The sequence below is a fragment of the Megascapheus bottae genome, chromosome X (assembly GCF_031878675.1).
Source record: "Megascapheus bottae isolate mThoBot1 chromosome X, mThoBot2.hap1, whole genome shotgun sequence".
Taxonomy (NCBI): domain Eukaryota; kingdom Metazoa; phylum Chordata; class Mammalia; order Rodentia; family Geomyidae; genus Megascapheus; species Megascapheus bottae.
This window is the reverse complement of record NC_143547.1, coordinates 88930346-88951669: the sequence shown is the minus strand read 5'-3', so window position 1 is coordinate 88951669 and position 21324 is coordinate 88930346. Positions and strand designations below refer to the sequence as shown.

Below are 21324 nucleotides of genomic sequence, written 5' to 3'. Positions count from 1 at the left end.
CTTAACTATCTTGTTAGTAGTCTATGCTGCCTATATAAGTTGGAAAAGTAGAAATAAACTGTGGCCTTCTACTATCTTTTTTTTAATATTATTGGGTTGATGTATAGAGGGATTACACTTACATTCATTAGGTAGTGGGTACATTACTTCTTTTTTTTTCTTTTTGGCAGTTCTGGGGCTTGAACTCCAGTCCTGGGCACTGTCCTTGAACACGTTTTTTTTTTTTTTTTTTGCCAGTCCTGGGCTTGAGTTCAGGGCTTGACCACTGTCCTTGGATTTTCTCAAGGCTAGAGCTCTACCACTTGAGCCTCAGCACTACTTCTGGCTTTTTTCTATGTATGTGGTACCGAGGAATCGAACCCGGGTCTTCATGCATGCTAGGCAAGCACTCTAACCACTAGGCCAAACTCCTGGCCCTTTGAACACGTTTTGCTCAAGGCTAGCACTCTGCCTGTTGAGCCACAGTGCCTCTTCCTGCCTTTTCTGTGTTTGTGTTTCTGGGGAATTGAACCTAGAGCTTCATGTATGCTAGGAGAGCACTGTAGGCCATGTTCCCAGTCGGTTACATTACTTCTTGAACAGAGTTACCCCTTCTCATGTTTTTCTCCCACTTTCCCTTCCCCCACCCCATCCCACTCATCTTGCTCTTCCCTTACCTTCCCTTTTTCAAATAAATAAGTAAACATATATACAATATACCAGGTACCAAAGTCAAATACAGTAACATCACTGAGATAAACCTTAGGGGAAAAGAAAAGAAATAGATTCATATTGTACTGAGGTTTTTTTGTCTATGTGTTTTACTTCTAGTGTTTGAACTCAGCAGTTCAGCACTTGAACCACAGCTCCACTTCCAGCCTTTTACTGGTTAATTGGACAGAAAAATTTCATGTATTTTCTTGCCTAGGCTGGCTTTGAGCCATGATCCTCAAATCTCAGCTAGGATTACAAACAGAAGCCACAAGCACCGAGCATGACCTTGTCCTTTCAAGGGATACACTCCACTTCTCTACATGATTGAAAGTGCCTAATCACTACTAACCAACAAGATTAAAATTATTGTGTTTTTAATTCAATAAATTGATTTGGAAAATAACCATATAAAATGAATTAGAAGAGCTATTTTGTCAGTAATATCCTCTACATATGTAGCAGGAATTAAACACATTATATCTATATCAAAACTTGTTAAAAAAGAGATTTGGGGGCCGAGAGTTTGGCCTAGTGGTAGAGTGCCTGCCTAGCATGCACGAAGACCCAGGTTTGATTCCTTGGTACCACATACATATAAGGCAATTGGATCACAGAAAAATGAAGTAATCTACTTCCCTGTAAATGAGGGAGTTTGAATATGAACTCAAGAAGCAAATTTTAGCTTAACACCAGGGGAAAACTTTTTGTTTGTCTGTGAGCCATGGTTGTAGCTCATTGGCAGAATATTTGCTTAGTATGCCAACGGACCTGGTAGTTACATTCCCTGGATTGAAAAAAAAAATCTGTTTGGTTTATATGGAAATAGAATGGGTATCTTTCTGAAACATGGACATCTCCAGCCTTGAACATATTTAAGCAATGTCTTTGTGGGACTCTTAGGCATGCTGTGACAGATATTGCTTCAGTGAGGCAAGGTTTAAAGTCAAATAACCTCAAATATCCATTTCTACTCTAAAATTATGCGAATTTGGGCTGTCATATATACTGATTAGTAAGAAGCTACCCCGTTTCTAATCAATTTATAGACTTAGTTGGGTACATATATTTCATCGTAGACAGGCTTCACTTCTGTTACTCTGTAGAGGAGCACTTGAAAAGATATATATCGTAATGCACCGGCCCACCAAATGGAGAAAATGAAGAAGAGCCATTCCAAAGGCCTGTTGTAAGAACAAATATTGAAACCCCCAGACAAGGTCAAAAGAAATCCATTAATGGAAATTGATTAGTCTTCAGGGTTCTTTTTTCTTATTGAAATAATTTATAATCCAAGTGAATTTAATACCCACTTTCAAATTCCAACTCTTTCATTTTATCTTAATAATTCCTTACATTAACCTGCCATATGGTTCTTCATTTTCCAGTCCTTTGATAATGTCACTTATCTATTCATTCAGATGCTTTTGTATTTCTAATATTGGTCAATTATGAAAGCCATCTGTGAATTCATATAGCATATTCACCTAGAGTATAAAGGCTTTCATTTAATTTAGAAACCCAAATGTACCATGCCATGAGGAAAATAACCCACAGATGTAGCTAAACAGCTAGCCCTTTCTCCCCTCTCCCTCAGATTCTCTGCACTTTCCTTTGACTGCCTTTCTAAAATAAAAAGAAGTATCTCGGAAGAAAAATGAGCTCTCTAGGAATTCCATCACTGTCAGTGGCAAATGCAAGAAGACACTATCATTAACCTTCTTTGCTCAGTAGCTCTTGAGAGCATTGGAAAGGCAGCAAGGAGTGTGGCTTATCATTACTTGCTATGTCAAAGATGTCAACCAGAATCCACCTGGGAAGGCAATGGGGCAAAGAGAAACAAGCCAAGAACTTCTCTGGAGAAATAAAAACTCTTGAATCACTTGCTTTTAAAACGAGCTATAAGCCCTAGAGAAGGCCAAGGTAGTCTTTAAATGTGTCCATTCTTTGTGGAGATGTCCTGATTATTTTGGCATTGTGCATTGCACAAATTATAAATAGACTTTGCCTATATTGATTGTGATTCCATTGTGTCATGCCAATGTTAACATAAAGTCCCCCAAGTTCAGTCCCTAGAGAAGGAAATTCTCTAATAATGGTCTAGTTATGTTTCACAACTAGCTTTTCTCTCAATTCAACTTGTGATATTTCAGAAACAATGTATGACACTTATGTTATTGGAATCATTTTTATTGACCTAACTTACATCTTTGATTTAGTCCCCCATAAACATTTTCTTCAGAAATCCCATGATTCTTGGCTTAGCAATGACCCTATAAAATGGTTTTCTCTCCATTTAGTTCTTGCCAACGTAGCCTCGACCCGGAGGCCCAAAATACTTGCAGACTGTCATTTAGTGAAGATTAACGGGAGTTTCTCTTTGTCTGATGGTGGAGAGTTCAAAGACTGTTGCCAGCTCCATTTGCTATCACAAAAAGGTTCACTTTTTCAAAATCATCTCTTTCTAGCAGATCAGTTGTGTCAAGGATAGACACCTATTTTTAGCTGAATTAATTCTCTGGGCTGCTTTTGGTATAAACTATCCTGAAAGACAAAACATTCATGTGACATAACTTATTCAACCGACTAGTCAAATGGAAGAACTAAATGTTATGTTATGAAAACTTTATGCCATCCTTGTTTGATACCTGAGGAAATTGATGCGCAAAGATGTTAAATGGCTTATGGAAAACCATACAACTGATTCCTATCAAGGCCTAGATTAGATTCTAGGTTTCAGGACCTCTAATTCAGTGCATGTTCTACAATTTCAGAATGTTTTCTGTCTATTTAATTTAGAAGTCATCATAAATATGCATATATATTATATATGAATGTATTAAATGCATAGAGATATTTGTTCTTTTTTGCAACATAGCCTAGCAGTGACACACAGACTGGGATAATAATTATTTTTTTGTTGTTTTTGACAGTCATGGGGCTTGAAGTTAGGGTCTGGGCACTTTCCTTGGGCTTTTTCAAGGCTAGCACTCTACCACTTTAGCCACAACACCACTTTTGGCTTTTTCTATGTATGTGGTACCAAGGAATCGAACCTGTGGCTTCAAGCATGCTAGGCAAGCACTCCACCACTAGGCCAAATTCCCAGCCCCCGGGATCATAATTCTTACTGCCTGTATGACTTTATACGTCTAACTGAATTTCTACGCCTCGGTTGCTTCATCTATAAAACTAGGACAATAAAAACACCTACCCACCTTTTTATAGTAAGAATTAAATGAGGAGATTGTGTATAAGCACTTTGCAAAGTGTCTTGTACATAATAAACTCTCAGTGAATGTCAATCGTATTTGAGAGTATAGATTTTTTAACCTACTGTAAGTTGGACCTTGCTATTTCATATTCCCAACTTGCCACAATTCACAGCTTGGGTGAGAAATATTTACCAGAAAAAAGATACAAAGTAAACATTATATAAAGTGACTATTTTTATTGCTTAACTTTTTCTCTACAACTTATTTGTTTCCTTCTTTCCTCCTCCCAGGATAGAAATTGTCTTGGAAATCTTAATTTAATTTAAACAAGATTTAATTTTGTTAAAAAAACCATAGCATATAGATTTATTGAAAACCAGCAACATTTTTTAAGCTAAACTCTGTTTATTGTATCAGGGCTTTTTCTAAGTTAATTGCGGGCTGATTTGGTTCTGTTCAATATCACATCCATTTCCACAAACAGGAAATTGTCTTTTCTATATTTTGATTGGCAGGGATAGCTTTATAAACTTTATTGAATTATTTTAGTGTTGTTCTATGGTGAGGAGATACTTTCATTATAAGCCTGTATTCCTAGGTGCTTATCTTTTTTCATAAATTTACCCTTTGGACTGAAATATTTTCAACTTATTTTCCATTTCAGACAAGGTGGAAAACATTGAAGACTGAAAAACAAGAAATTTCTTATAACATTTTGACTACTGAGTAATAACATTTTAACATTTTCCTGTTTGCCCCTGCAATTTTAAAATGCTAAAACCCTGTAAGAACCCAAAAAATACACAGCACTATTATTTTAAGGAACAGCCTACAGAAATTCCACAGGAAACAATGTGTATATGAGTTTAGAGTTTTATGAAGACATTGTACTTGGCCTCCAAGGCTTTCTTTTTCAAATCATTTTTGACAATATAGATTTTGAGAACAAATACATTTTCTTGAATTGGACTCAGTGACTTCATATTCCCACCTATCCTCCATTCCAAACTTGGTTAAGATGTATTTACCAAGAAAAGAATGAGGGACAAAGTAAGCATTAGTTAAAGGTTAGAGAGAAGTTAAAGAAAACAAAAGATATGTGAATGGAGCTGGAGGCTAAGCTAATGGCTTAGAATAAAGGCTAATCAGAGATGATTAAAACCTGGAGAAGGCCTGGAGTGTTATCTAGTCTAGTTGTAAAGTGCTTGCCTAGCATGCTCGAAGCCCTGGGTTCGATTCCTTGGTACCATGTACACAGAAGAAAGTTAGAAGCAATTCTGTGGCTCACGTGGTTGAGTGCTACCCTTGAGAAAACTCAAGGACAATGCCCAGGCCGTGAATTCAAGTCCCAGGATTGGCCAGAGGGGGGAAAAAAAACAAGCTCATGCCCAATGCAGTGGGGATTTTGGTCAAATTGTTGTCACAGGTCGGAAAGAGATGGGATATTATCATGAGGAGAACACTTCACTAGGACTAGTCTCAACTACTGAGTGTGCCTGAGCACCTAAGGGGTAGAAAGGTCAAGTTGATTGAAATAGGACATCAGGATTAGTTTTGGAGATGGAAGTGGAGTATAGAAACTTCAAAATCAGAAAAAAATAGCCTTTAGCTAGACAGTAAGGGACAAGAAGGGATTGTTTAATCACTTAAACTAGTATTAAGTAATGGGATCGTCACAAAATTTTCTATAACCCATCTTCACAATCCACATTTAAAATGTAATCTCAGTGAGCAAAGGTCTTATTGTCTATTTGTTTTCTGATACATACCATCACCAAAAGCAAACTCTGGTTTACAGTAGGTGCTCAATAAACATTTGTTCACTATACAATGATCTGTTTCCACCTTCCAAAATTGTCGACTTATTTCAATTGCAACCATGTGCTGCTGTGTAGTAATAAGCACTAAAGGTTAAGAAGGACCTTCTACTCAAGATGTAAATCAAAGGATCATTTTGAGCCAGTATACTTTGAGGGGCTGCCTTTAAATATGTTCCATTTGTCTTGGTACAAAATTGCCTCCTATTTTTGTGTCTCTTCTCCCTGGATCCCAAGATGTGTTATGCTGGAATTAGAAAGGAGTGCAGATAAAATCGGATAGCTTTGAAGAAGAGAATCCCCTTCCTTTTTTGTGGGTCATGGGGCTTGAACTAGGTCTGAGCACTGTCCCTGAGCTCTTCAGCTCAAGGCTACCACCCTATCCCTGGGCCTGGACATTGTCCCTGAGCTCTTCAGCTCAAGGCTAAGCCAAGCCCCACTTTCTGTTTGCTAGAGGTTAATTAGAGATAAGATTCTTAGGTCCTTTTGTGCCTGGGATGGCTTTGAACCTTCATCCTCAAATCTCAGCCTTGATCCTCAAATCTCAGCCTAGGATTACAAGCAGTGAGCCTCGGGCCCCTGCTTGAGACTCCCTTTTTGATATCTCACCTGCTTCTGTCAGCTTATGGCAGTTTCTGTTACATCATGTGGTACGTTTTTATTTGCCTGTTCTGGGCTTGAGCTCAGAGCCTGAGCACTGTCCTTGGGCTTTCTCAAGGCTAGAGCTCTACCACTTGAGTCTCAGCACCACATCTGGCTTTTTTCTATGTATGTGGATCCTGAGGAATCGAACCCAGGTTTTCGTGCATACTGGGCAGGCAGTCTACCACTAGGCCAAACTCCCGGCCCACATGGCATTTTTTTAAAGAAACATCCTAAGACATCAGACAGATCTTTCTTTGTTACTTTCATAAACTCACTTGAACCATAGAAAAGCCCTCTCTGTTCTTTTCTGAATCTGGTGGCACTGAGTAGGTTCTGAATTATTATTTGTTGAATGATTTGAAAGAACACCCATATTGGGCCACTTTCCATAGTTTTCCTTAAAAACTATAGAAATATATCAGGAAGAACAATTATGGGAAGATGGGAGAAAAAGAATGGAAAATAATTATAATTTTATACCTGCTCAAATTCTGTGCTCTTTGGAAACTCCCCTCAGTGTCACAGATGAGCTATAACTCTAAACATAGACGGCAGTTGTTTTCAATGCCCAGTGCTAAGACTCAAGCAAAGTTAGTGCCTGCTTCTCTTTTAGGGTAAAAAAGAAATTCAGTGCTGTATGCATGTGTCATTACACATGAATACTTAACACCTGAGGTGACATTATTAAAATATTTGTGTCTTCCTTGGGCTTCTCTGGCCTAGCAATTAGGGAGTTATAGTTAGATATATAATTCAAGATTTTTTCAGCCTTTTCCCAAAGCATTAAATCATAACCAACTTTTTTCTAAAATGTAGATGATGTGTGAAAGAAAATGCACTTTCTACAGGAGGAAAGTTGGAATTTTAGCCCAGAAAAGTTTATCAGAAAGCCTGGGATGCTTCTTCTCTAAAAGACAGGAAATAAAATACCATACACAATGTTTTTAATACTGAGCTTGATGTGTAGGATATGAAACCTGTATAAGATATATAAGACAAGAACATTTGGCAACTTTGTTCTTCCTGTGCAAAATAACTGTTACAGAACATTGTGGGAGGTGGTAGGCTGTAGTGAATTATATTTTTCTGATCAGATCCCTATACTATTGAATTTTTGTATGTTGTAGATTTTATTCTGCTTTATTTTTCCTCTTTTCCTTTGTTCTTAGAAAGGCCATCTCCCAAGTGTGTGTGTGTGTGTGTGTGTGTGTGTGTGTGTGTGTGTGTGTGTGTCTATCTATACAAGTAAATGTCTAGATTTAGTTTCTACCTTTAGGTGAATTTATTTTCCTGAGTTACTTCTTCAACAACTAACATGGCATTGTTTGGGCAAGTCATTTATTTTGAACACTATAAGGTTTCTGATGGGAGTGCTGTAAACTCCAGCTCTAAATTGATGTTGAAGAATCAATAAACTACTTAGCAGAGGAATAAATGGCTTGAGGTAAAAATAACTAAGTAAAATGTATCTCCTACTTTCTGTTCAGCTGTGTATTATGATACACAGGGAGCATATCTTATATATAAAAAATGAACCTTAAATGGTCAACAGAACTTCAAGATCCTGTCTATCTTCGGCATTAATTTTGCACATTTTCTTCTCTTATTCAATCAAGAAGATATCACAAAAAGCGATCAGACCCCTCTGTTTTCAATTTGATAGAAGATTAGCAATCATGATACCAACTGGATTCTTTCCTTTTAAGGAAGTCAGAATTATTTTCCTTTGTTAGACCAATTTATCTGATAGCAATGTGTCAAGTGATTATAGAGTACCTGAAAAAGAGATCTTCAAGTGAATATTCTTAACCTTATTTATCACTATCGACAAATTCCTCTTTTAGTCCACCTTAAAGAGCATGTCTCTGTCCATCATTCAATTTATTAATAACCTGTTTCACCACCACATGCTCTGGTAGATATAAAAATATAAGTAATAAATACATAAGAGTTCTTTTCTTTAAGCTTTGAGACAGACAAGTAAGCATGTAAATGTATAAATACATAAAATACTGATTTTAGGAAGTACTGATGCTACTGTGAATGAGACAAATAAGGAGGTCCTATTTAGATGTCATGAAAGGAAGATATCTATGAGAAGATGAATTCAAGCTGAGATGATAAATAAAAAGCCATTCATCATACAGATTGCCCAGGAAAGAGCAAGCATAGGTTTTTAAAGCAAGAAATATGACTAGCTATGTGGCAAGAACAAGACAAGGCCAGCACAAGAGAAGGAATAGTAACAATGGCATAGGATGAAGTTAAGAGAAGTAAACAGGGACCATGCCATACAGGCTTCAGTAAGTTTGGATTCTAGCATAGTAGCAATGAGAATCCCTAGGAAACTGTTACGTGTGAAAGTAATGTGAATTATTTCACAATTTTTTTGCTCTAATTACTATTTTATTTTCCTTTTCAATACTTTTAAATATTCCACATATTAGACAATTTTCTGATAATGTGTTAATTTCTCTGGAGACAACCATATAATCATTTAAAACATGTACATATGTGAGATAGAAGTTTCCGCAGCCAATAAAAGCTTCTTTGGGGGAATAAAATGGATGTGCTGACAATTCAATCATAACGTTAAAATAAATGGTTTCCTTACGAAACATGAAGCTCTATGTATGGAACTATCATTGGTGCAGGCAAAGAACTCAGGTCAAGTGAACCCTGAACTACTCCCACCCAGTGCAGTTCCTTCCATTACTACAGGCCATCTGGTCCTCTAGAAAGACCTTCACCCTCTAGCATTTCCTCAAATCACTCCTTACTTGTAGGCAGGAAAAAAAGGTCAGTCTTCCTAAGATGACAGGAGACAACCATTTGTGGAGTGTTTTCTATAAGTGGTACTTTCTGGGGCATTTCACACTCATATCTCACTAATTCCAAAAACACATGCCTACAGTTCCCTCCACTGCTCCCTTTATCCCAAAAAAGGAGGGAACCACTGCTTCCTAACTCACTTTCGGTGCATGGAACAACCAAATATTACACCAAAAGGCATGTAATAAATGCCATATAATAGAGGTAAGAATAAGAAAAAAAGCAGTTATCTGCTTTCATTTGACTTAAAGGAAAAAAGAACACCAATGTGCTTTACTGCATACTAAAATATCAGACAAATGCACAACATAGTGCAAAACTTTAATACAATGTGGTTAAACACAATACTCAAATATTAAACTCTTCAAACACGTAAAAATCATCTTCTGAAAGATCAATGGGCTTTCTAGTGTAGCTACTTTTGTGTAACTTTATGAAATTTTCCCCTCAATGTCTGACCCTGATCTTGATACATTAGGAAGTTTGATGTAAGAAAATGGCATTTCGACAGTCAGAGGCTTAGATTACTATTATTCCAGTGCCCATCTTCAGAATCCATCATTAGAGGACTGCTCCGCATCTTCATCCTTTACTTCTCGGTATTTTCCCAAAGACTCCCCTTCTGGATTGTAGTTCTGCATTTTAATATTTAGTTTTTTGTGCTGCGAGCTTTGCTTGCATCTCCTCATAATTCTGTTTCTGCTGTTTTTGAAGAGCCAAAGACTCCTCTATGGAGAGCAGCTGAGTAGGCAAATGGTGAAGTGCTAGGGAGTCTCGCAGCAGTGATGTCATCAAGATGCTGCTTATCCCTGCGCCGCCGCTCCTCTGAGGAAACTGAGGGCTCTTCCCTCTGACAGTGACCAGTTGAGTCATTCTTCAGTGATGGCAACACGTTGGTTTTAAATTTATGTGGCAGGGGCACTGGATTTTGGGCTCGCATTTCTAGTACTTCCATGTAATGAGGCTTCTTAGGAAGCCCACTGCAAAGGTCCGTGGAGTTCTTAGCACTCAGTTTTTCTTCTGATTGGTGTTCACCTTGATCTGCAATCGTGATTCTGTTTAACCTGTCAATAAACAGGTTGTCAAGGCTGCAGGAAATGTCTTCTCGATCTGAAGCACGGTGCTGGGGGAGATGCTCCACAGATCCGGATGAGGAAGGTCCCTTGGCTCTGCTGCTGGGAGCTGGGCCCTTGCTCACTGTGTACTCAACCTCCGGAGTGTCTTCATTGCCTTTGTGAGCAGGATGCACAAGTCCCTGCTTTTCTGAGTTTGTTTCAGATGACTTGATGCTATCCACAGGGAAACAGCCAGGAACTAGTGATGAAGTATCAAGTATCCGGTCAGAGTTCTGGGGCTTATCTACATCCACATCAACTCCTACAATCGCTTTTTGCCTTAGCTTATAGTCTAAACTAATAGGAAGAAACAGTTCACTTTGTCCTTTAACAACTTCTCGTTCTGCAATGGCAGCTTTCAATTTGACAACAATGCTAAAGATCTTTTTACCTTTGTCGGGCAATTTGCAAATGAATTTTTCGTTGCGCAAAAGTCTCTCCTGGCGCCTCAACATCTCCCGCAGCTCCGTCAAACTCCACAGCCCCAAGTCCTCAGGAGCTGGGGGCTCAAAGCCGCGGGGCAGCGAGAACATTCTGCGGGACCTGAGGTTGGCGAGGCTGCGGCGGGCAGTCCTTGACAGGCCCTACGGTGGGTGCGGGATCCACAGCCGGAGGCCACTCTGGGGCACGGGCGGGAGTCGCCATTTTCCCGGAAGAACCTTATTTCACAATTTTGTAAAGACTAATTCAGGTCCTCTGTGGAGAATGAGCTGAAGGTAAGTAAAAATGTAAGCAAGCAGGTAATTATAAGGATATTTTCTTTATTGTAGGAGTCTAGAGAAAGAACATGTGGTAACTTACATGATGTTAGCAAAGATGAAGGGAAATGGACACATTCAATATGTACATTGGAATTAGAATAAAAACCTAGATTAATAGATGGTTAGAATATATGGGATGTAGGAAAAAAACACCTAGACCAATCCAGTAGAAAGATGGAAATGATGAAGAGCAAAAGGAGCATCTGCAGAAGCAAGTCTGAATGGGAAGGAAGGATTTACTCAAACAGTACACAAAAGAGAATATGGAGATATGGGTACATATGAATGTATGAAAGATCTCCTGATGGTTTTTGTTCATTCCATGAGGTATAAAACAAGTCCATTAGCTAAAGGCATTGAGTGGATGTAGGGTAAGTGGAAGATATATTGAGGACAGCAACAAAGACACACTCACTTGGGAAGAGGACAAACTAAGTTTAATGTGGAAGTAGCCTTGCAGTACAGAGATGAGTGCTCAGTTTTGCACTGTGATAATGAATAAGTGAAAATGAAACTCATCTGTTCATCTATGGGAAGTTTTTCCAGACAATGCATCAGAGAGTATAATATGATATAAGGGGACAGACCATTGACAGTCAGAAGACCCTGTATTGTAGTGCAAGCTCAGCTACTTGCAACCCATATGACCTTTGACAAGTTGGTAAGTTTTGATCTGCCCCATTTTCTTGATGAGAAAATAGGAATGTTGGGATAAATATTTTTATTCAGCTTTAAAACTCCATGATACCTTTAAAAATATTTTTATTGTCTTTAATTAGTTATCCAAAGGAGATGCCATTCAACAAAGCAGTTTACAAATTCACTGTGTCTTGATTGATGTTACCCCTTTCAACTTTCTTTCCAGAAAATTTCTAATCTCAATGTATTAATTGTTCAATAATAAAGTGTTTTGGTTAGATATATTCTGGAACTACATTACTTGGGATTTAAATTTTAGCTGTATTTGTATTTCCTGCTATGTGACATTGATATTGTCACTTTAACTTTCAGTAAGAAAATTATTTGCATCTTTGCCAAGAATGTAAAAATAGCACACACCTTAATAATAATGTCACATACCTTAGTAAGGACATTGTAAAAATTAAGTAAGTAGATGCATATGAAACTCTTCAAACAGTGCCCAGCATGTACTTTGCCTGAAGTGAATATTAACCATTATTATTACTCCCAGTTTTCATCATCCCTTATCCATAAAAGTTCTGAAAACTTTATAATATTTTCCAATAATTAAGCTGTATTAACTGACACCAAACTTGAATAGTTTTTATTGTTTTTGAATGGTAGGATGGCATAGCAAACTAGAGTTGGAACAAAGCAGACCTCAGTTAAAATCCCTAGCCTGCTATTTAATTTGTTTTAAGACCTTGGGTAAATAGATAAACCAACTGATATTCAAATTACTCGTCTGTGAAGCTAAGACCATAGTAATAGTTTTCTGTTAGTGGGGGAAGAGTTAAATGAAATATTATATGTAATGTAAGGTGTATCATGTAGTAGAAAGTTACTAAAAGCAGTTATTACCATTAGAGCACCTTGCCTATTATCATTAGAGAACCTTGCCTAGTATGTACCCTGATATTAGCTCTTGGGGAATAGGTGACTTTTATCCTTACTGTTACTATTTTCCTGGTAACATGTAGCTCATCGGAGAGAAAGACATGAAGGAAAAGTAAGATCAGTGTATTAGTGATTGGGTAAAGCTAGAAGGGCCAAGTGAAGGGATACATGTTGTTATTTACTAAGATACACACTAACATCTTCCTTTAGGGTTGGGGTGGAATGGATACCACTAATAATAACTTAACAGATCTCAAGGCAATGGGATCACCTGCTCTAGGAAGATCACCTTTTGTTTTTATTTCTGGAAAAAAAAAAACAAAAAACAAAAAAAAAACCTTTCCGTAGAGCTCAGCTAAACTGGCTCCAGAATGGTGGCCATTCTTGTGATCTCCTGAATGAAAAGGCATCCTATAAGGATAAAAATATAATACAACTTTTTCATAACAACCCTTACAGCTACTTTTGAAGCAGTACCTTTTGCTTTGTGAGTTTGAAAACACCTTGCTGAATTGTGTTAACTTTTTAAGAAAAATATGGGGAAGAGCTTCATTTAAATACTTTTTGTGTAATGTTAATTAAACTTCATCATATAAGGCTAAAAAAGAGTCCAGTTAATATAGATGTTTTCATCCAAATGGTACTTTCTATATGATATTCATTACAAATATAAATTAGATCAAAATGTTTTTCTTATCAATTCCATTTCAGAAAAATATCAGACCTAATTACTCTTGCCGATCTCTTGGTCATTTTTGTTAAATGTATTTCATCTTGTTAGCCTGTTAATTTCTTCTAGTTAATAAATGACTAATGCTAATACAAAAATTTATCAGCCCAGAAGGGAAAGTAGACACCCTCACCAGCCTTAATTTCCCTTTCTTTATGCTGGTTAAGTCAGTAATTTCAACCCAGAAGCTAAATTACTCTTACTGGAGCCTGCAAAGCAGATACAGTCATTATGAATTATGGGCTTGCTTTCTGTCTGAGATATTTGCTCTTATCTATTTCTCTCACTCTAAAAAGATTTTGATAACAATTGTGTTTTTTAACAGAATGCACTGTACTTGTTGGCTAGAGCATCAACTCGGATATTGATATAACATTTGCAGTTGGGCAAATTCACTTCACATTTCAATCTGTTCCCCCTTTAGAAAAATGACAATGATACTATCTCCCCTTATCTATTTTGCGTGTAGGTTGTAAGAATAAATGAACATGGATGGAAACAGTTTGAACATAAATACATAAATCTGAGGATTTATTATTCTTCTGGACTCATTTAGGTACACAGATATGGATATTTGTATCTTTTGAGAAATCCTTCCTTCTCTTTCTGTCACACTCTGCCATCAGCATCAACTTAAACAGACATATACACATAAACCTTCATGTTATCTAATATACCTCTTTCTCTATACCTTTTGAAAATGGTTACTTAACAGTTTAACATTTGTCTGACATTTAATGTATTTGCGTCTTGCTTTCTATGAATCAGTCCTTTCACTCATTACTGTAGCCAGTATGCATTTATCAAGTGCCTCATGTATGCCAATACTGTTCTTAGTTGAAGAAAAACTGTAGTAATCAAGAATTAACTAATAGAATTTAGCTATGTAAGGCTCATAGCTTATGATTGGATAAGGAAGACATCAGACAGTTAAAATAAAGCTTAAGTACTATAATGTAGGATTGTCAGAGCATAATTGAGTAACAGGCTGGAGCATAGAATCAGAGATGAGAAGGATAGAGAGGGTGGAGAGGCTTCCAACAGAAGAATGAATATTTGTAATCTAATAAAGAAGTATGAGGATGTCTATTCAGAGGGAATAGTATCATTTCAAAGAGTGAAATACTATGGGGTGTGTGGATCTGTCCACAATTAGAAATCAGCCTACTTAGGTAGCTGTGCCTCTGCCTAAATTTGAAGGGACTTCATAGCTTTTCAAACTTTGTGGATTATTAGATACACTGTATGAATGAAATCCTGCCCAAATATGAATTAGTTTGCTTAATGATTACTTTTCTAATTCCTAAAAGCCAAATTCTTTTTTTGTATTTTATTTCTCCTCCTTTCCCCAAATAAGGTAAACATGTAAGTGTTCTACTAATTTTTAAAAAAATATTTACTGTGAAGGTTCTGAACAGGAGGGTTAAAGTTACATAAGTAAGGTAATGTGTACATTTCATTTTGAGCGCATACCCCTCATATTTTTGCACTTTCCCCTCTCCACTAGACACTATGTTGAAAATGAACTGTGCAATTTTGGGGTGGGAATGGCAGGGAAAAACTGGGAGAGAGCAAGGTAACGTGTAACACTGTTCAAAAAGAAATGTACATATCTGACTTATGTAATTGCAACCCCTCTTGAACTTCATCTTTACAATAAGTACAAGGATATATATTTTTATCTTCTTAAATTGTATTTTATTGTTGGGGTAATGTACAGAGGGATTACAGTTACGTCCATCAGGTATTGGGTACATTACTTCTTAAACAGTGTTACCCCTTCCCATGTTTTTCTCCCACTTCCTCTCCTACTATCACCTCCCACTCTTGTTTTTTCCTTACTTTACCCCATCTTCAACTAAACAAACAATTTATATATAATATACCAGGTACCAAAATGAGATACATTAACAACATGAGATTAACTTTACGGGGTAAAAAAGACAAAAGAATTAGCTTCACATAGTACATAAAGAACAACAATCACAAAGATAAACCTCTTGTTTCTATATCCTAGAAATCATTTTGCTTAGACTCATCCTATATGGACATTGGGCATAGCTTTTGAGCTATTATGGTCCTCTGTTAGAAAAATCCTAAACGTCTACTAATTATTACAAAAGAGAAAAACCATAGAGCCTATGTTTCTTTGGGTCTGGCTTACTTTGCTTAATATGATTTTTTCCAAATCTTTCCATTTCCTTACAAATGGGACAATGTCATTCTTTCTGACGGCAGCATAGAATTGCATGGTGTAAATATACCACATCTTCATGATCCATTTATCCATTAATTTCGGTACATCCACACATCCACTCATTTTTTGTATATTACCTTTATAATAACAATAAAAGGATATGTATATTTCATATTATGAAATCAACTGTGTAAAAGAAACAAAGTAAATAATTGAGTATATTCATTTCAACCCAAAAAGTATAGTTTCCTAGGAAGTTTGTTCCTTCATTGATAATTGTATGCCTTGGGCAAGTAATTTTCCCTATCTTCATTTTTCATATGCAAAGTGGACAAATTATGTTATACAGACTCTGAGGCACATTCCAATTCTAAAATTACATGGTATGTGAAATAATGAGTGTCTTACATGTATTTTTGTGATTTCAAAGTTTTAGTAAGAATTTTCTCAGTTTCAGATCATGTAATTTTTCCTGGAAGTTCTACTAGTAGCTCTAGGAAGGCCTCTAGTACACGTAAGTGGTATTTTAAAAAATCTTAACAGCCATTATACCTGTAATTGATTCCCATAGGTGTTTTAGGAAGACCCAACCTATAGAAGTAGAAAAGAGAAAAGGGCAAGTCATTGAAGATTACAAAGGAAAGCCAGTGAGGGAAATGAGGTATGTTCAGAGAAGTATCAGTGCTATACTGTAACACCAAATCCACAGGTTGAAGACCTGTGTCCATTTCTTCTGATAAAGAAGTGAAATTATAGTATATAGATGTGGACTGGTCATATATGTGGATTTTGGTCCAATGCATCCATCAGCAATATCTGACCTACAAATCATTGCCCTTTGTATTTAAATCTACTCTTTATCATAGGTATTGATTTCTGTGGGTAAATTACAATTTTTTTGAATCCTACTCCTATGAGAAGGCTCTGAATTCCTGCTCTACCTGATGTACTTCTGATCTTCTGTGCCCAATACTATAATCAGAAACAAACATCTGGTTTGCTGCCATTTCTAACTCTTGTCTCTATTACGTTGATAGTGAATATTCATAAATCTCTATTGCTTCCTTTATTTTCCCTATGTTATAGTATTCCCTCGTTTATCTTCTAGTAGTGTGGTTTTGCTAAGAGGACGTTTGCATGAGTGATATTCCTCTGTAAGACTTTTAGGTGATACTGAGTAGACTAGGCAAGAAGTTGTAAGTATCCAAATCTGAGGATTTGTAGTTGTTGTTTTACTGTGAAGTGATTTCTTTCCTCTTTTATTTTTCCCTTATAGTTTATCCCTTGCTGTTACTGTGTCTGACTTTGGTACCTGGTATATTGTATATACATTTATTTATTAATTAGGGAAGGGGGGAACAAGAAGATGAGACAAACAACAAAGAGTGAACCAATATATCAGCAATATTCATAAGACAAAATGTTGGAAACGAACTTTACAACTTAGGAGGGGATGGAGGAAGGAAAGTAGAAGAAAAACATGTGTAGGTGTAACTATGTTCAAGAAGTAATGTACTTACTACCTTACAAATGTAATTGTAACCCCTCTATACATCACCCTGACAACAAAATTAAATGTACATTAAAAAATATAGGGGCAAGGACTTTGGCCTCGTAGTAGAGTGCTAGCATGCAGAAAGACCCGGGTTCAATTCCTCAGTACCACATACAGAGAAAAAGCGGGAAGTGGTGTTCTGGTGCAAGTGGCAGACCACTAATCTTGAGAAAGCACAAAGTCAGTTCTCAGGCGCTGAGTTCAAGCCCCAGGACTGGCAAAAAAAAATACACATAGTCCAGTAATTCCCAGCAGTGGCCTTTAGAAGTGTATTTAATCCCATGGGGCCACCTCTGCATTTTCCATGAATTTACTTTTTTTTTTCCCGCCAGTCCTGGGCTTGAGGTCAGGGCCTGAGCACTGTCCATGGACTTTCTCAAGGCTAGAGCTCTATCATTTTAGCCTCAGCACCACTTCTGGCTTTTTTCTTCTCTATGTATGTGGTACCTAGGAATCGAACTTGGGTCTTTGTGCATGCTGGGTAAGCACTCTTCCACTAGACCAAACTCCCGGCCCCACATCTACTTTCTTATTCTGAATACACTGTGATGTTGTCGCAAAAGTCTTTGGCTTGAAATATTGTCTACCTTTATGTTCCCCTTTTCCTTTGCTTTACTTGTTTATTTAAAAGAAGCTCAGATGACTTATGACTTCAGACTTCCCTGAGGAATTAGTCATTCCATTCTTTTTATTTAAAAAATATGGATTGAAATACAATATTGATTTCACACATGATATTTGGTAATAAGCAAATACAGTAGGATGGCTAAATTGAGCTAATTAACAAATTTATTACCTCATATATTCAGTATTAGTTAGAACACCTAAAATGTACTCTTAGTTTCAAGTATGTAATACACTGTTACTAATTCTAATGAGTATGTTACACAAAACTATTCCTTTTATCTAATTGAAATTTTATATCCTTTCAACAGTGTGTTCTCATTCGCTGCCCTTAGCCCTTGGTAAAAACCATTCTACCCTTTGCTTCTGCAAGTGCAGCTGATTTTGATTTTACATATAATTGCCTTTCTATCTCTTGCCTATTTCACATAATACAATGTCTTCTAGGTTCATTCATGTTTCTATAAATGTTTGCTTCATTTTTAAGGACAAATAGTATTCTATTGTGTCTTTATCCTGTACTTATCTCATATTCTTTATTGTTCATCCATTGACTTAGGTTGATTCCATATTATAGAACAAAAACAAAAACCAAAAAAGATTAGCAGGGACACCAAACTGGTATATTAACCATGAGAATGGAATACCGAGCCAAAAATAAATCTATATATTCACAGTCAATTGCTCTTCATCAAAGATGCCATAAATACACATCTGGAAAGTGTGGTGTAGTCAGTAAATGGTTCTAGAGAACTGAATATCTACATACAAAAAAAATGAAGTCAGATTCTCACCTCACCCTGAATATAAATGAACCCAAATGGATTGAAGAGTTAAATGTAAGGCCTAAAGCTCTACAATTACTAGAATAAGCATGAGGAAAACTCTATAACATGCATGTTGGCAAGGAAACAATCAACAGAATAAAATCACAGCCTACATAATGGAGAAAACATTTTTGTAAATCATCTACTTGGTAAAAGAATACTATCCAATATAAATGGTAAACTCAGAAAACTAGCAGGAAAACAAGTTATTTAAGAGTGGTAAAAGGTCATACCTATAATTCTACTACAATGTAAATTAAGATATGAAGGACAGAAGTTCAAAGCCAGCCTGAACAGAAAAGTTCATGAGACATTGTCTCTAAAATAACTAGCAAAAAGCCAGCTGGAGGATTGGCTTAAGTGCCAGGGTGCTAGTTGAACAAGCATGAGCCTCTGAGTTAAAACCTTGGGACTAGCACATGCACACAAAAGGGGAGAGAAAGAGAAAGGTAAAGGCAGAAGAATACCTAGAAAAATGAAAAGACTAAAAGTCTTCTCAAAACAAGTAACCAGCTGTTTTATAGAAGAAATAATATCATTATGCCCTTCGGTTGATGAGTGGATCAACAAGATGTGGCATTTATACACAGAAAGAATGACATCACCCCATTTGTAAGGAAATGGAAAGACTTAGAAAAAACCATATTAAGTTAAATAAGCCAGACTCAAGGGAACGTAGGCTCAATGGTTTCCCTCATTTGTCATAATCAGTAGAAACCTCGGGCTCTCCTAACAGAGATTTACAATAGTACAAAACCTAGATACATAAGGCCATATAGTATGATAAATGAAAGGACCTCCAGGATATAGAAACAAAAGCCATATAACGAGGACAATGATTGTTGTCCTTAATGTACCATGTTATCTCTCATCTCTTTTGCTGTCCCTTGGTTATCCCATATTGTTACAGTATTTCACCTTGTTATCTGATATATTGTATATATGCATATTTGGTTATTTGAAGTCAGATAGGGAAGGGAGGAAAACAAGATGAGGGGCGGGGGTAGGAGGAGGGAAATGGGGACCAAGATATGAGAAAGGGTATCGATGAATGTGAAGTAAAACACCTTCTGTCTGGTAAATATACTGTAACCCTTCTATTAATTACCATAAAATATATGAAAAAATAAGAAATTATATCATTAATCATCAGAAAAATGCAAAATTAAAATTACATAGCCTCATGTTTGCTGTTAAGATTAGTATGAAAACCATGAGAAGTAGATGTTCGTGGAGGATATAGAGAGAAGGCAACTTTGTACATTGTTGGTGATACTGTAAATTAGGTTATCCATTATGCAAAAGATTATCAAGGTTCCTCAAAAATTTATAAGTAAAATTACTGTACAATTCAGCAATCCTACTACCAGGGCTATATTCCTAAGAAATGGAATTAGTAGATCCCAAGATACCTGTATTCCAGTGTTCATTACAGCAATATTGTTTTCTACTTTGGATCCTAGTATTTATTTATTGTCTTTCATTGCTCTAGCTTACATTCCAGTACGTGTTGACTAGAAGTAGTGAGAATAGGACATCCTTATCTTAGGAGAAAAAAAATTTTTGACTTCTCATCATTACATTTAAAGTTTAGCTCTGATTTTCTTTTTTTTTTAAGTTAGTTTGAGTAATTTTTATTTTATTTTTTTGGCCAGTCTGGGGCTTGAGCTCAGGGCCTGAGCACTGTCCTTGGACTTCTGTCAAGGCTAGAGCTCTACCACTTGAGCCTCAGTACCATTTCTGGCTATTTTCTATGTATATGGTACTGAGGAATCGAACCCGGGTCTTCGTGCATGCTAGGCAAGCACTCTACCAATAGGCCAAACTCCCAGCCCTCTGATTTTCTTATACATAGTTGGATTTTCACCTATCCCTGGGTGTAGTGGCATGAGCTTGCCACTTTTAGCTTTCTGGAAGAGTTAGATCAGTGGGATCATGTTTCTAGGCAAGTTTCATCAGAACAGTCTGTTAGATACCATCTCAGTTAAAGAAGCTGGACATGATGGCACATCTCTACCATCCAAGATACTCTAGGAAGCCTAAGTTAGGTAGGTTATGATCTAGGAAAACACTGTGGCAAGCAGCAAGACTCACTTTCAAAAATAACCAGTACAAGAACAGGGCTGAAGCCATGGTCAGCCTTATAGAGCTTGTCTGATAAGTACACAGCCCTGAACAAACCTTAGTACAGCAAAAACATTATGCTTTCTTGCCAGTAAGAAAGAGTAATAGAAGACAGGAGCGGTGGCTCACACCTGTTATCCTAGTTATTCAGGAAGCTGGGATCTGAGCATCACGGTTCAAAGCCAGCCCAGGCACTAAATTCCGTGAGACTCATCTCCAGTTAATCACTAGAAAACTGGAAGTGTTGCTGTGGCTGAAAGGGGTAGGGCAGTAGCCTTGAGCTGGAGAGCTCAAGGACAACATTCAGGTCCCCCCCAAAAAAGAAACCCCAAAAAGCAATAGAGGTACTGAATTTGATCAGAGTACATTCTATGCATGTGTGAAAATATTACAAGGGAATCTTCTTTTTTTGGTTTTGCTTTTGTGCCTGTCCTGAGACAAAACATCGGGCCTGGGCACTGGCAGTCCCTGCGCTTTTTTGCTCAAGGATAACACTTGAACCACTGCTCTCCTTCTGACTTTTTAGTAGTAAATTGGAGATAAGAATCTTATGGCTTTTCCTGCCATGATCCTCAAAGCTCAGCCTCCTGAGTAGCTAGGATTACAGGTGTGAG

At 37.0% G+C, this 21324-nt stretch overlaps 1 protein-coding gene and 1 pseudogene across 2 annotated transcripts in view; one reads left to right on the top strand and one right to left on the bottom strand.

Annotated features, from left to right (window-relative positions):
* The window catches only part of Enox2 (ecto-NOX disulfide-thiol exchanger 2), a 295300-nt gene that overhangs the window by 73913 nt on the left and 200063 nt on the right, over positions 1-21324 (top strand). The window lies entirely within an intron of this gene.
* Positions 8940-10847, bottom strand: LOC150041522 (DNA-directed RNA polymerase II subunit GRINL1A pseudogene; annotated as a pseudogene).